The sequence below is a fragment of the Parus major genome, chromosome 17, assembly GCF_001522545.3.
Source record: "Parus major isolate Abel chromosome 17, Parus_major1.1, whole genome shotgun sequence".
Classification (NCBI taxonomy): Eukaryota; Metazoa; Chordata; class Aves; order Passeriformes; family Paridae; genus Parus; species Parus major.
In genome coordinates, this window is record NC_031785.1 from 1,195,283 (window position 1) to 1,212,610 (window position 17,328).

Below are 17,328 nucleotides of genomic sequence, written 5' to 3' on the forward strand. Positions count from 1 at the left end.
ACATCAACCTTTTCTTAATAAGCCTTTATATTTCTATCTGCTCCACCTCACTTATGTCTGGAGCTGCTGTGTTTTCACACATCTTGCAATGCATACTGGGTGTTTAAAAAAAAAAAATAAAGATAATACAGTAATATTGTGCTAGTGCCAGTAACACAAGTCATCCTTCAAACTGCTCCCCTACTGTACATACCTGATTTCCTCCTTACAAATCCTAGCCTCTTTCGTCTTTACCCTCCATTTGAAATGAAGCAGGAGATGGGAATAAAATCCTTTCATTTTCTGCAGTTCTTGCCTTTTGTCTCCATAGTGTGGCTGCCCTTGCCCCTGCTGCAGCAGAGCCCATTCTTTTGCTCCATGTACCAGTTGGGATTTTTGACCTTTGGAAGAAAATCACAGTTCCACCACCAGCAGGTTCTCAGTTCAGAAATACTTCTTCCACAAGGGACACCACTCCATTCTCCTTTCCTCTTCCCCCAGACCACCTGCAAAAGCTTCAATTACCTTTTCTTGTCACCCCTGCAAGCCATTTAACCCTCTGCTTTGCCCTGGGCAAGCTCAGTAACTGATCTGCCATTGCTTTGTGCCTGTGTCTCCTCAGCTATCTGTAGCAACACAGATAAGAGGGGCAGACACACAGCAAAACTTGAGGTAGGAGGTGGGATCTGGAGTGGTTTCACCTTTTTGCCTTTGTTTTGTACATCTCTCTTCAACCCAGCTGCTTCTGATGGAGGCCATGAAAAGGACTTGAAAACGCCCACAGAAATGAGGACAATGGGATCCAGGATTTCATACCATATTTGTTGTTCCAATCTAACATATACAAACAGTAATATTGTCCTTGGATAGATTTACATGGTTTTTGGTGATTGCATTCCCTACATTTGATGGACCCATTCCAAACCTGTCACTCCAGGCTGTCACAGGCCCTTCCCATAGGGTGGGTGTCAAACCCACTGTTTCTGTCTGCAGCCACCTAAACCAGTCCCACATTGAGTCTCTGCTTCCCAAGACACACAACTTCCCTGTGCCGATATAATACACGGATCGTACCTGTATATCACATTAGCACTGTGATAGCCTATTTTCATCCCAATCCTCACACTTACTCCTGGCTCTAAATTGTTCTTTATAAAGAGGTCTGCAGGGACCTTGTTATTTTTATTGCTGTAATAAGGCAGCTCTACAGGAGAGAAGGAAAGTGTTTAGAAAGATAGGAAAGGCCCTGAGGCTGTCTGAATGACAGGGAAGGCCTGTTGCCAAGGCCAAGAGACTTGGGCTCTTGCCTTGGTGAACACTAAGCAATTTGGCTTGCAAAATGTGTGCCAGACAATAAAATACAAAGGGTGGAGGTGCCCAGCTCAAGGATTAACCTGCACCAGGATCTTTGCCCAAGAAAGGAGGAAAACAGAAATACAACCCTTCCTCAGAGGTTGCTTTGGGGTGGTGCTCCTCCTTCCATCTCCAGGGAACAGGCACCTTCAGCCACAGTGATCTGAATCCCAGGGAAACACTCGGAAAGAGCAAACTACCAGCAGCACTTTTATGTATTTCAGGTAATTCAAAGCATAGGCTCATCAGGCAGGTGATTAATGGTGTTACCCAAGGTGTGTTCTCAGCAGGCACCAGTGCTCAGCAGCCCTGTTAGAGGACTGTGGATAGACAGACAGATGGACACAGATAGACAGACAGACAGATAAAGTGTCCCGTGTACTTTGAGGGCAGTAAGTAGCACATTGACAGGTGAGAAATGCCTGTCAGTAAAGAGAACCAGTACACTCAATGAAACAGCCATCAAACCCACCAGTGCCACTGTCTACTCCAAAAGCAAATCCTACAATGTGCATGACAAAAGGTCACACAGCCTGGATTTAATTTCGAAATCATGCAGTAATAGCACAGAGATAATGCTAAAGGTAGAGTAAGAGACTTTCAGGGTTACAGCTGAAGCAAAAACAAACATTAAATTGGGTGACAAGAGCTGTGCCCGCCCTCGTCACAGCCACTCTGGCTGAGCAGAGATGCCCTGAATGCTTTTGACCAAATGTCAAAAACCAGGAAATGCTATTTCATCAAGAACAGAAGTGCTCCCTGGGAACATGGGCAGCTCAACAAAGCTTGAAATAGGAATATTTCTGAACAATTTGTTCCTACATTCTGAACTCTATATCCCTATATACTTTATTGTTATATATCGTCTCTGACACTTGGAAATTATTTGCAGGTTTTTTCCCAGCTGAAATATTTCAGGTATTTTGACTAATATAACATTTCAACATTTTGATTTTAATCACAATTTAGGACCAAAAAAAAAAAAAAAATAAGATCTGAAATACCAGAATTTCTTGAGGGACCAATATTTTGTTTTCCAAAAAGCCTTATTGCTGAGGAGAAACTAAAAAGGTAGTGTCTTGGGAAGTGATTCAGTGCTGCAACAGCATCTCCGACATGAGAGCACACTGTACTAATAGATGAGGCTGTTGTATGATGCTAATGTGGAAACTGGAGCTCCAGCAAACCGTTCATCTCCCTGGTGAACAGCTGAGCTCAGTAGCTCACAACTGTTTGCTTTATACGCTCCCTTGTTGTTGCCACGAGGCCAAGAACACATATTCAGTTCCCTCAGCATTCCTGCAAGACTTAATACCCATTCCAGGTTCCCTCTTGGCACAGAGAATTTGCTGGCTTGATCCAAAAGTGAAAGCCTCTTTTCTTGTCTCAATCCCATTGCTTTCAGCAAAGTGGCAACTCGCTTTTCCGAGCGCACTGGGATTGAAAGAAAGAGCTCCCCACTCCATACCTGTGTGACCCACAGAGGCTGGGCCTGGAAGATTTGCAACAGGAGCTGTTCTGCCACCATTATCTCTGAGTTCCTTTTTAGATCTTACAAGGCAGTGATTGATCTGCCCATTGCAATGGGTTTGACTAACATTTCATTACCTGTCCCCACTGAAAATGTTGTTTGATTTAGGTTCAAAGAGCTCATTATGTAGGGCTTTTTTTTCCTCAGGAAAAAAAAAAATGAAATGCAGAATAAGGGAGTATCAAGTCCTGAGCTAATTACAATTTGCCAAGGTTTGGTTGGTGTATGAGTGTGTCTGAGATTTTGCTCATTACCAGTTGTATAATATGATTTCTACGGCACAGTTAATTAGTACCCAAAAAATAACCTAAGGAATTTACACAAGCCTAGTTGGAGGACAAGAAATAAATCACTGAGGAATAGGTCTGGGGAAAGTCCCCAGTGAGGACACTTTCACTGTTGATGTAAAACACTCAGAGGTTTAACTTTCAAAACAGACATTTTGGGAGAAGCTCTGAAGCATCTCAAGGAAAGCCTCTGTGCCCTATTCAGACAGTTGAACTCCATCTCATTCCATAAGCTCATTCCATAAGCTCAGTGCTTTAATGTGGCTGATGTCAGCAATCTCCAAACAGACCCCAGCCCGGGCTGGGGTCGCTGGTGTCACTGGTGTCCATTGCCCTGGCAGAGGCACCGAGGTGACGTTCAGCCTGGCTGCAGGCGGCTGCCTCTCATCGCGGCTCTCGGCTTCCAAGAATCCCCTTCTTTCAACAGTTCTTTCCAAACACCTGAAGCTGACTTACAGAAACTTGACTTGCACATTAGCACAGACACCTCTTCCTTCTATCACCACAGTATTTACCCTGAGACAGTGGAAAATGTCATTGATCCTTTGAATTCAAGAGAGCCAAGATAGACCAGTTAACAGATCTGCTCCCCAGCGTCAACCAGGCTCCTTTTGGTTACGCATAGACACGTGAATCACCTCCCCAGCTGTGCAGTGTGACTGAAGAATAATACCTTACTCCTAAAAGGCTTCATCTCAGCTAGTGTTGTTCTCCACTGCAGGAACAAGATATACTGGAAAGACGCCACTTCAATTTTGAGGCAGATGGGTTTTACTGTATGTGTGGGTTTGGTGGATGTGGTTTGTTCTCCAAGGTCATTGAGCTATTCTGACCTTTATGCTGAACCTGAAAGGACCCTCCGTATATTCCTTCTAAACCAGTTTATTCAGTCCTACTTTCTGCCCTTTTCAATTCTAGATGCTTTTGCCCTTTCAAACATGTGCAGTTGTTCTATCATGAGTTCTACCAGCCAAAACAGAAAATAAAATTTATGATGTACACAAGCAGACTCTCAGTGAGCCTCTTCCAGCAGCTTGGCAAGAAATAAAGCCTACTGGGAAGTATTAAAACCAATGACCATCCCAGACTCTTTAAAAAGAAGTTAGATACCAGTAACCCAATATATGGCTGTAAAATGTCTTGTTCTGTCTAGGTCTGTGTTTGTCATCATATCAAAGCCTGGAATTGGTCTCCACTTTGCCTGTATTGGAATTCTTCATTATTCACCACTCCTCCCAAATCTGATGTGATCTGCAAACTAGGAAATCTTGCTTTCTATGTCCTCAGCCAAGTCTTTCATACACTGTAACTATCAGAAAGACCAGGATCTGCCAGTGCAGTCTCCTACAGTACACGCTCCTTTATTAACTTGTCTTTCATCTTGAAAGGCTTCTATTTATGCCTCCTTTCCCCACTCTGCTCCTGTCCTCTGGCCAATTTTCAATCAGTGAGCCAATTCTTCCCCTTTCCAACTCCCCACCTTTAGACATTAACCTCCGACGCGGGACCCTGTCAAACACCGTCTGAAGATCCAAGCCTCTCCTGACTCCTGCTTAGCCTCTTGTCTATGCCGACAGGAGTGTATGTTCTAAAAAAAGAAATTTCCAAAAGTTAGCGAGGCAGAAAAGGTCCTTTCCGGAAACCATACTGGCTATCTTTGGTCAAGCTGTGCGTTTCTCAACAGGCCACCTTTCATCTATTAAAACATTTTCTAAGACTTGTCTTCACCTGAAGGGAAACGAACTTCCCTGCAAGACCCTGGTGCACATCTGGGTCGTTCCTTAAATAATGGTGGGAGGCTGTCCGCCTTCCACCTTTGAGGAATCTCCTGCAAAACACTTCAGCTCTGTGAAGTGCCTGTGAAAACCTTTCCAATTTAGACCCACAGTTCCTTTAACCTCTTTAATAAGAGAGCCATGGAGTAGGGGGTTTGGTACCAACCATCCACTTCACACCCTTCAGCTCCCTGAAAGCTTCATTTTCTGTGCTCTCTTATCCTTTGAGGAATAAAGTCTGGTTTCCACCTTTCTACTTACAACTTTGGTCCAGACAGCTTCTCTCTGACTCAGGTGTATTCTCTCTGCCAGTAGCCAAGCCTGATATTTCTACTTGCCTTTTCTCTACTCTACAACCAATAGATTAAAACAAAATTAGTTCCTGTCTTTGCAGCCAGCCCTTTTCTTCCTGTTGGTGAGCAGACTCTGGCAGCTTGTTCTCACCTGCTCAGCTCCAATGCCAAAATGTCCCCAATTACCAAAGAATCCCATATATCCTGCTCTGTGTGTGATCATTCCTACACCATTACCTGCTGCTCAATTCATAGCCTCTCCCAGAAGCAGCAGTAAACCTGTCTCAGTGTGCCACTTTACACCCACATTGAGTCTCCCTGGTCTCCAAGGAGGGTCTGGACTCACAGTCACCTTTCTGCCATGCCACTTACTGAGATACCTGTGCGCACAAGCAGCTTCCTTCCTCACCTGCCACACAAGGAGATGAAGATCCTACGTTGCTTAGAGTCACATAAACAGGCTTTTCCCAGGCCACTAGGTTGTTCCGCATGATTAGAAAGAGCTGATTTAAACACATCCCCACAGTTTCATGGGCTTGTTACAGTCCATCATGGGAGTGGCTGAAGTTTGTCTTCTCTGTATGTTTTCACTGCCCTGGACAAAGATGCTACATTTATGAAATGGAAAGGAGCAACATCCACACCTAATTTGGACAGGTTTTTTTGAGTTTGAGTCATTGCAGGTGCTTAGTGTGAAGCAATAGAAAGTCCAGCTTCCTAATGATAGAAATAAAAGCAGTCCAGCAAGGACTGAACTCTTTACAGGCTGCCCAGTTCATCCAAAATATGCTGATATAAGGAGAAGTAAAAACGGTTCTGCTCTATCTGCCTGACTTCCATGTTCTTCCCACAGAGGCCAGGCAAGGCCAGACAAGGCAAGGCAAAAATGGTTCCTCACCAGAAACCCTTCCAATCTCCAGGCAGAGACAAAGCAGCAGTTCTGGCAGCTGGTGGAGCAGAGGACTGAGAACCAAGCTTGTTGCTCTTCATGGCCTCATTCCAGGCAGACAACCTGGCTGACAAAGCTTTCACTGTGGGCTACTCTGAGCAGCAGCTATGTGAAGAGGAAAAACGGCTGCTCCTCTGGGTTTTCCTGGAATCTTCTGAATCCAAGGGCTCCCCAGCCCCAGCTGCACCCACCTGGCCAGGTATAGCCTAGGGATGGTTCATTCTGTAGGGAAGAAGGTAGGTCAGGCCTCTTACAGGTACTTTCCAGGCTGCCTCTTAGGGCCTTGAGGAGACCTTAAACTATCAGTTTGGCAGAGGTGGCAGGAAAGGCTGGAAATGGGGACGGGCTCTCCCCGGCACAGCCAGGGCTGCAGCAGGGACAGGACAGCCCTGCTCTGGTGTCCTGGCTGTGAGGTCATCTGCCACTTCAGCTCCAAGCCGTGACTGCAGCAGGCTCTCCCTGTCCTCTGGACTGTGCCGCTTTCCCCTCGGCCCAAAAGATAGCCAAGGTCACATTTGCTGAGCTCCAGGCTCCACAGAATCTTTGTTTGTTTCAGACAAGCCAGGGGGAGCAGACAAGAGAGAGTCAGTCAGTGTTATCACAACTAATGCAGCTCATTAGAATTGTTTTAAGCTCTGAGAGCAAATGAATATCTAATGAGATTTCCCCCCAGGTGTAATTAGCAATAAGCTTTACATTGCTCTAAAAATACCCTCCAATTTTTTTAAAAACTAAATGCAGATAACTGGAAGCTCTAGTTACACTTAATGAACTGAACAAAGCACATTGAAAACTAAGAATATTTTAATTGTGTTTATTTAGCCTTCAGCAAAGGATCCAAGACATTTTCATAATCATCAAATTAATTTCAAAATGCTCCTTTGTAAGTTGTCCAGCCAGCAATGTCGATGTTGATCATATTCAGAGGACTATTTCCTGATCGGACAGTCCATTTACTAAATAATGCATTATTCAAGAAACTGGAGCCATCTCTTCACCAATTCTTCCTCCCATGGGCAGTTTAGAGTATGAAAAGAATTTATTGATGCAAGAAGAAACACTGCAGTTCTGGTTAGTGAAAATAATTATGATTACATATCTTCTTTCTCCATATTTGTCCCAAAAAGAATGGTGAGGAAAATATTCACTTTCTTTAAAATTCCCAAATATTACTAAGGTAGGTATTACCTTTCACATTCACTTCCAGTAAGAAGTTGACTTCCTATCACTGAGTATCCCAAATGACCAATTAATTTTTGCAATTATCAGCCAGAGCTGTCTGAAACGCTGACCTTTGAAAGAAAAGAAGCTACAACTTAATACTTGTACCATCTTTCCCTAGAAGTGTTTAGGACTCAATCCTGGCTTTGATTAAACCTGGAAAATACAAGTAAGATTTTGTGTCATGGTTTCTCTGTCTCTGGTGGCAGCTACCAGGCTTCCAAGATGGAGTGTGAGGTGGCCACTTGCCATCAGATACCTCCAACCTCAACCCACAAACAGAGTTTGAGCCAAAGAAACGAATTCATAGAATGGAAGCAGTGGTGAGACCTTTTCTGGGAATTGTCAGTACCATTCTACTAGAAAATTCAAAATCCCTCTTGTTCCTATAGACTCCCCCGCAGTTCCATCACAAATAACAGGATGGCTGCTTCTTCACAGCTTCATCCACTCTTCCCTGAAGCATGGAAGAGCAGGACACAGGAAGGGACCCTGGCAACTCTCTGCTAACTGTGCTCCACGAGTGGCCACTGGAGCCCGGCTGGGGCTGGCCCAGGTAGTCACATCCCATCCATGTCCTTTGTCTCCATGCTTGCTGGCTTCCTCTGAAGCATCGCAAAGCAGAGTTAATTAATTCTGATCACTCCTAATAGTCTTCTAGGTCACAAATTGGTGATTCAGCTTCATTAATTTGATTTCTAACATTTCATCCTTTGCACTCTCTGCCCGATTAGCTTCTTGAAATTTAGTTTCAGTAAATGGGATGAGCAAGGCAGAAACTTCCAAAGAGATTTTCCTCACTGGCATTTGGAGGACACGCCGCAGCGCAGAACCCCCGGACTCACAGCCAGGGTGCGGTCACCTCGATTTTGCAAACTTCCTGATGATGGGGTGGTGTGGCCAGGCTGCAGTCCGAGTCACTTTGCAAAGGAAGCATTGATTCTCCTTTCACTCAGACAGGCCTAAATCAGGAAAAGCACCAGCACAAATTGCACTAGAGCAAGACTAGCACAGGAGAAAAATCAGACCATCGAATGCCTGAAAAGAACAAAGAACTAATTTTTCTGATAGTGTTTTAAAATAAAAGCTGACATTGATTTGTAGGAGTATGTAAGCAGAGATTATATATACTGAAAAATTCTCTAATCCCTCAGGCATCTACACAGGCAATGCTGGGAAACAAAGCCCATCGTGTCAGCCACACTTCGGAGGAGTAAGGACACTCTGAGTCACTGAATGCTGGTCCTGGTCTTAAGGCATTCTTAGACAGGTCATTGCTATATGACCCCTAAAAAGAAATACTGCAGGTAGAGCAAGTGAATATATTCTACTATATTTGGGATCTTGGTGGGGTTTAAAAACTAAAAGACCTTTTCTTAAATGACACAAAGATCATTATAGCTGTAGTTCTGATTATCAGATGACAAATCCAGATTGTAACATGGTATGTTTATATTTGTCTCCCTCTGATAAGTTTTTATTGTATTCTACTGTACAGCATAACTCTTCCAATGGGAGAGACCAAACCCACTTCTTCCTTGGGTAGGACCTCGTCCTCCTTCCAAATAAATAAAAGCTTCAGAATACTAAACATTCTTGCAAATCAATGCTGTATACACAAAAATCATTATTTCAGCTGCAGCAAGGGGAAAGAGGACAGGAATAACATCAGTTGTGTAGAAAAGCAGCATGTAATTCTGTGACCCCAAAAGTTTTGTGAGAAGGTCAGAGGAAAACTGGAAAATGTTCCATGTCCAGGCAGAAAATTGTACCTTTGTATCCATACAGATTCCTGAGAAGCAACATCTTCTAGCCCTGAAGTTGATTGTGAATGTCAGCCCAAGCCACAGCTTTTCAGCCAGGTTTGATTCAGAGAGGTGCGTGTGGCTTCGCTGCAAAACCACGAGGCAGTAAAAGTTTGGGGATATTCTACCAAAGCTAAGCTAAAGTTTATCAGAGCAGAGCCATGTGAACTCAGGTCCCACCTGCCTGGTGGGTTTCACTGCAAACTCATCACAGAGCTCCAGCTGCAAAAGGAAACAGATTTCTGAGACCAGTGTAAATCTTGGGGTGAAAATATTTTCTAGGAAATTGGTTGAAACATGCAGATGTACACCCAGAGCAGCACAACCTGAGAGAGAAAACAAACCACAGCTGTGGCTGGAAAACCCCCTGCCCTGTCGGCAGCACAGCTTTTCACATCACAGGAGCCAATGAACAAGTGCTGGAGTGTTCTCACTGCTCAGACATGTGCAACCTGGACCCTTTGCTGGGCTTATTGTTCCCTTGCAAAAGGCCCATTTAGAGCAAGCCCAGCAAGCCTGAGAGGGGAAGGAGGACAATGGCAATCTCTCCCATTCAGCAGCACAGGCCTAGGAAATATTTGCTACTCCAGGAGAGCAGCAGAGGCGCCTTTTCAAAGCTCCCTTTGCTGGGAGGTGAGTGACAGCTGAATCACAGTGCTGCTTTCCAAGAGCCAGACCTCAGTAGCACTGCCAAGAGTGGCCCGTTGTATTCAGAGCCCCGACACAGCTGCAGTTACTGGGAGGTCCTGCCATTGTCCTCCCCCAGCAGAAAGATGTTTCTGTCCCCCCTTCACAGACCTCCATCGCTGCCCAGTACAGGCAGGCTGAATGAAAATGTCAGCAGCAAGCACGGAGCAGATGTGAAGGGACCATGCTCTCTGACCTGGATTCACCCATCACGTGGGCTAACGCTGTTCGATTGAGAACCGCTTTGTGAGACAAGTTCAGGGGGATGGGACGCTGCCACCCCCAGCAGCCCGAGCGCAGGGCACAGATCTGACCAGCTCAGGAACAGGCCTTCAGGGCAGGCTGAGAGAAATCCTGCCAGGGAGTCATCCAGGGAGAGATCAGCACCCTAAGAGTTTTGCAGGATTTGTGTACTCAGAGTATACCGAAAACTCTCCCCATCTAATCCCACCCTTAAATTCTGCACGGTACACATGGGTCACAGCTAATACCCCTCTTCTGAACAGTAACTGTAGGCTTCGAGTCCAAGCTTTAGTAGAAATAAAACAAATAAACCTCAAAAGTTTTAGAAAGCATTAATAATATAATGTCTCCTGGAAGTAAGGCAAACAGTTTGTGGTACCATTCTGTCTCCAGAATAGTAAAAGAAAGTTTATTCAAAACAAACAAACAAACAAAAAAGTTAAAATAACTAGTATAGTTTCACAGTCCAAAGTAAATAAGATGCAGAAAAAACAGAGCTGAATAGACTAAGAGAAAAATGCCACAGATGTTCAAAACAAATTTTAAGCAAATTCTGTCCCCATTATGTTTGTGACACTTCTCCAGTGAATGCTAGAACTGCAATTCATTAGCCCAGTGCTCACGGTGAGATCTTAAATATTCATCAGAAGCACATCCAAGTGCCTGCCTACACAAAGACTCATCCCTGGCCTGTCCCCGTGCCCCAGTGGAGCACACACCACTCTGGGACCTGCAGCCAGACATATGGACACAGAGCTACAGCCACTGAGGAGAGCACCAAACAGCACGGCTGTGCCTGGGTAAGAAAAGGAAAGGGAAAAGACTTGGGAGGTCTGTCAACAGGGCAAGCAGTGTGGTCCAGGGGGGATTTTACTTCATTTGGGAAACAACAGGACACTTACGGAAGGGCCTGTGCTCCTGGGGATAGTACAGGAGAGCAGCTGCTTTACACTGTCAGCCAGATCAGAGACAAGTCTGCATCCAAGGGCTGGATGTGAGCCAGGTGTACTAAATGACTACAGAGATACCTAAGATACAGGGATGGTAATCTCTCACCAGGTTTGAAATGCAGATGAGGGTCTGCAGAAAGGGCAGCAACACAAATATCTTGGAGCTGAGAGAAGCCAACTTTGAAGGGAAATGAGAGAAAGCTGAAGGAAATTGGCTGGGATTCAATAAAGCCTGAGAAAAGCACAATGGAAAGAGTTTAATGCAGTCAGAAATTACATTAGAATAATTTTGCTTTACAGCATTTTTTGCCTCATCAGAATCGTTTTCTTGTCTCTCTCGATCAGTGGCAGAAGCCAAAATTTCACAAGGAAAATGTCCCATTGTCAAAATACTAAAAACTTGGGATCCACGGGATTCCCGACTCCTCTCGTCCAAGGAAGAAGGAGCGGAGCAAGGCAGAGGCACGGGTGTCGGCGGGGTCGGGAAAGCCTCGGCAGCTCGCACTGCCCTGGAGGCTCTCAGGTGTGCAGCAGGAATGGCCGCTCTGTCAAACAGCTCCCGGCAGGAAGGTCAGTGCCGTGAGTGACAGAATTAAACTGGAGGGACGGAGCAACTTCTTACCCACACTTCAAAGCAAACAAAGTGCCGGTACAGGCAGCACAATGGGGCCATTGAAACCGGAGAGTGATAATGGGAGAGGAGGCGGCACCATACAGCTTAAAACCAAAGCAGATTCTTCCCAGAACTCACTCCCAGAGGCATTACAAACTGAAGGGAAAAACAAGAGAGTAAAAATAGATTCAACTCTGATCCACAGTAATTGCACAACAGGGATAACAGAGATCTCAGAGGTGGAGATCGTGAAGTGGCAGGATTTTAGAAATTAAAACTGTGAGCACCAAGAATTAAAGCAGAAGTTGATGAATCTGGAAACTACAACCAAAAATGCTGTTTCAGCTCTGGGCTGGCTGGGGCCTTTCTCTGAGGCCAAGAAAAGGGCCTTCAAGGACTCCTTCTGCCTTGACAAACAGCCCCTTACCAGGGAAGTGGGGCATGTGCAGTTTATACAGCCACTAAACCCCAGGAGAGGGAAAACCATTCTGCCCCCGCCCCTGACTGTAAACACAGCAGACATGAAGCCTCCACCTCTGTCTTCTCCCCAGCTGTGTAGCTATCCTCATGAACCACTGTTTTCCAGCCCAGCAGGATTCTTCCAGCTCTCAGTTCCACGGGGAGCTCATACTGAACAAACGATGTGTGCTCTAACTTTAAAAGCTTACTCTTCCCATGTATCTCTGTGCTGATTTTATCTGCCTCTAAAGGCAAGATAATTTTGACTAACAGAAAGTAATTAAAATGAGAGACCTGAGTCTTAAACTAGTGAACATTTGAATTTGTTGCAATGTACTGTCTCCTAAGTAGGTTAGATGTGGTGAGCAGGAGGCCTGAGCCAGGAGAGGTGCAGTGTTCTTTGGGCACAGGAGGGGCGCAGAGCATCAGCGCTGCTCCTCACATGGGGTGCGGCTGTCGGACTCCAGCCCAGGGACAGAGCCACAGCCAGCTGCCACTGAGTGTGTTCTCTTCTCCCATCTCTTGCCAAGAAATTGCCGGTGTCCTCACCTCCCAGGGGTGGGCAGATCAGTTCCACAGAGCCTGGGCAAGTGCTGAGTGCAGCTCCTTTTTTCTGTTCATATCAGCAGGTTTGGATCAGAGGTAATCACAGCCACTTTTATGTGCTAAAAAATAGTGACTCATTCTTCCTCCCCAAACCAACCATGTGATGGAGAGAAGAGATACATTTTGTTTTCTCTTTCCTTGTTTCTGGTCCGTTAGCTGAATTCATTTCATATTTTAAAATGTTGTCACAAAACCACAAAGATTAGAAATATCTTTCATAATCCAAGAGCTCAAATTGCACAAAAGATCCATTTCTTTCAGCATCTGGAAGAAAAAAAATCCCATAAAATATTGCAGGACTTAGTCACACTACTAACAGGATGCAGTGAGCCCTCTTCTACCAATCCCAGCATGATCTGAGCACCATGTTCCCAAGAACAGTTTTGCCTCAGGAATAGTTAGGCAAAGTCAGAGAGCAAACCTTCTGCTCTCACTACTGCCTCTACCAAAACCCTGAGGAACAGAAGCATGGCTTTTCTTGATTGACAATTCTCTCACACCTGTAATAAAATACTTCAAATATTACATGTACTGCTACTTAAAGAGAATCTCCAATCTTCCTGCATTTGCAGCAGGAGCACAAGCCTGATGAAGAATGTAGCATTGGGTCTCCCTTAATGTCACACAATTTATACAGACCTCAGAGTAGGGGTACATGTCATTTTTCTCTGATTAACACATTTCAAATGGGATCCAGATGAGTCTGATGGGGAGACAGGGTTTGGAGCGAAATGAGGTGGTTTTGATTTGAACCCTGGTTTCCATCAAAATGCTGTGGTCTGCTCAGAATGTCTGCAGACATCATTTTACAAGGCACATTTACACAAAATCCCTGGGGGTTTTAAACACTGACTTGCAGTAGGACCCCGACTAGAAATCTGTGCAACCAGACTGCCTTGAGCCCCTGCCTGCACCCCCAGAAGATGCTGAGATGCAGTGGCTGCACCACACCACGCAGGCTGCTGGCAAGAGCAGGCACTGACTCTGTACTCTCACCACAGAACCTGTGCTGCCTCCTCAGACAATGGGGATTTGTTCTTTCAGGATGTTCTACAAGTGCCTTAGGACTAGATTTCTGAAAGCAAACCCTTGGCCTTGTTGCTGGCTTTAGGCTCCACTGCAGCTACCCTGGAGGAAATGTTTCCTTCATCCTAGCTCCTGGAGCAATGCCCAATGCACGAGGCAGTATCTCCTGTATTTTAACTGTCTAGTAAATCCCTCAAATGCTTCTGGCTCACAGTTCAAGCATTCGAACCAGCTCTGTCCCAGGGTAACAAGCTACCCCAGTGTATAAAGAGCAATGGTTTATGCCTTTCTATCTGAGCACACAAGAGAACAGTAGCTGAGTGTCACCATTCTTAGCTAATTTGGCACTTCAAGCAAGAGCAGGGCTTTTATCTCTTCCTTTTCATTACAACATGGTGAGACAAACATTTGATATCAGTAAGTAACTAAGCTGGCTACAGAGGACAAACAAATAACTGCAGACGGTTGTTTGGTAAGTGATGAGCCTTTTTGGGCTCGATCACCACCTGTAGGCAAGCTTTGATTCAGACATGAGATCATGGAGGAGAAAGCCAGGCACAAAGCAGACATGCGTGAGAGCAGCACCTCATCTCTTGTGGTACCTGGGGCAGCCAACAAGTTAGAGCAACTCCTGTAAACACCAGTGTGGGAAGGGACAGAGGACATTTCTCCAATGTAGCTCTTTTTTCTACCCAAATTAATATCTATTCTTTGTACAGGTGCTCCTCCCTATTCCCACCCAAGCACAAAGACTGCACTATGTGATGATATCAGCAGTGCAAAGGCAGCTCCAAATAAACAATTTCATGTCACCTCCTCCTTAAGAAGGGACCAAAGAGGGCATCCTTCTTGCCTGTGTATACTCATGAGCACACACCAGATCACCAGCCTGAAAAGCCTTTCCTTGGTGCAGGAAATTTAGTGGCAGCAACAAAACAGCTTTGCTCTCGTTCACAAAGCCAGGAGGAAAATTAATTGAACCATAACCTGCTGAATCTGTACGGGGGGGAGACTTTGGTTCTGTTTCAGGGAAGGGCAGTCGGGCTGAGATGCTGCTGAGGTCAGGAAGGAACCTCAGCATATCAGCCTGTTACAGCAGGACTGCATATGGAGCTGGCTCCTGGCCCTGGCGGGCTGAACCTGACACTAATGTTTCCAAATTCCGACTCCAGTGCGGGACTTCTTTGGCCTGACAGCATGTTTCACCTTTCCGAGAATCCCAAATGTCAGACAAGCCGAAGGGAGCGGGGCCGTGAGCAGCACGGGCACAGCAGCAGGTGAAGGGGGAGCGGCCGGCGGCTCTCGCTGCGCTGCCGCCGGTCCAGCGGGAGCGGCAGCAGCGCCTGAAGCAGGCGGCTTTAACCGGGTCTACTTCGGACTCCAATATCGAACCGAGTAGCCGCTAGATGGCAAACTCACAGCCCGAACTGCGCACGGTGACCGCCAGAATCCTCCAGGGCTCTGAAATCAAGGGTGCCAAAAGCCGGGGGAGGGCGGGGACGCGGAGCTGACACCAAACACGACCTGGTGGCTCCTTCACCAGGTTCAGTCTCTCCGCGTGTTTCTGTCCCACCACTAAACTGCATAAAGATGAACCATAAACGTGCTGCCAACTGTGCAAAACAGCTCCTGGTGTTAGTGTGGAGGTCCAAACATCCCAGGCACAGCTATGGCAGAAGGGACAAAACAAGATTCCAACACATCCACTAAAAACATATTGCTTAAGCCAGAACACCCCCCACCCCCCACCCCCCCGCAGCCTGCAAATAGCATGGCTAAAGAAGCCCAGATTGCAGATGATGTATTATTCATTGCTAACATCACTGTAAGCCTCCAGCCAATCTCGTTTTCTCAGTGCTGGCTGCAGGAGACGTGGGGGCACTATGTAAATCAGCAATATCTTGCAAATGGCTGTTACATATTAGCTGCGTGGCTCTGAAAAGAAATTAATTGCATGGTAGCCAAAGCTCTACACAAGCAATTGTCTTTGTCTAGCAAAGTGGCCATTTGTATTTTATCTCAGCCTGTTATTATCCTGAATCAGTTCTTGAGCAAAGATCAAAGCCAGACTGGGTAAAGCAGTCCTCACTCATTACATGCCAATAATTTTTCTAAGCAGAAGTCCTTTCTAGGAACTGGAGTCACAGCAATGGGCACTGCAATGTGCAGGGGGTGTGCAAAATGTCTGGGTCACACTGAGCCAAAATTTCAGCCAAGATGCTGAGGGCAGCTGCCCAACCCACACCCAGAGAGATGGATGGCCAAAATTGCTGTGCATCTGCAGGAATACAAAGGTAGCAATGCAATGGTAATTTTATAGAAAACTCTGAACTTCTCCTTTAGCTACAAGGAGAAACATTCCATGCTTCAAGAATAATAGAAAATAGATACATTTTTATTTAGTGTCCAAAAAACCTGTGATTTTACCATGCTGCTGTACAAGGCACAACAAACTCTGAGGCAGTTTGCTTCCCTTTTTACTATAGCACAGTAGTTACAGACTGCAACACAGACCCAATCAAAACAAATTTCATTTTCATGCCAATTCAAGTTAATGCTCCCCAATAGTAGGGTTGTTTGTACACTCAAAGTAGCAGCAGTGCTGTGTCCCAGACTCAAATACTCTTTTCATCCATAATTACTTTCAGAATGTCAGGAAAGAATAAATCCTGCAAACATTACTGAAAATATTTTCCTCACCTGATGATACTATTTCATGCCCCTTAGGAAATTTAGCCGAAATATAGCAGATCCTACTGATCCCTGGTTTTGAGTGCGCAGTCTGTCACCAGAAGAATTAATATCCAAGATTACACTTCCACAGAATTTATCAATACATTTTGCAGCATCAGTGCGCAATTACAGAAACTCCAATAGATGGGGGATCACCACAGGCAAGGTGTGCTCTGGTTGTGACACTTACAATAACCATCTGCTCCTTGTGACTGTGAATCTCAGCTCCAGAAAAAGGTAATTTTCATTGATCCACTTTCCAAGAATCCAAACTGAGGTACTCCGAGGCCCATTCATATGGCTCATCCATATATACCCTCTCCACTCTGCCTTTTCAATTACATGGATTTACACTGGAAAATTTCTCCAGAAAGTGGACTGTGCAACCTTAACCAACAACACATTGCTCCCTTTTGCTTTCCCGATTCTGCTGTTTCCCTCATTTGCATCTGCTCCTTTAAATTGTTGACCCATCTCATGACTGCGTCCGTTATGACCAACATATTTGATCAGTATGTTGCAAACCTGAGCACTGCACTTGCCCATTTAATGAGCAATATTTTAGACATTTTCCAAACTTCCTGTCACCAGCATTAGCTAACACACGAGCGATCCAGACAGACTCTTTTGTTCTGAGCAGCTGTGCTGTAAAACAAGCTGAGTATCTCTGCGGCCACAAACTGCTCTCCAAGGTCTCCCCATCCCCAGTCTGCCATATGTTGCCCCTATAGCTTGTACAAACTCTTTCATTTCCTCTCTATCCTGTTGCATTTCATCGAGTTTCACTAAAGCACACCCCAGCATCCAAAAGCCTGGCT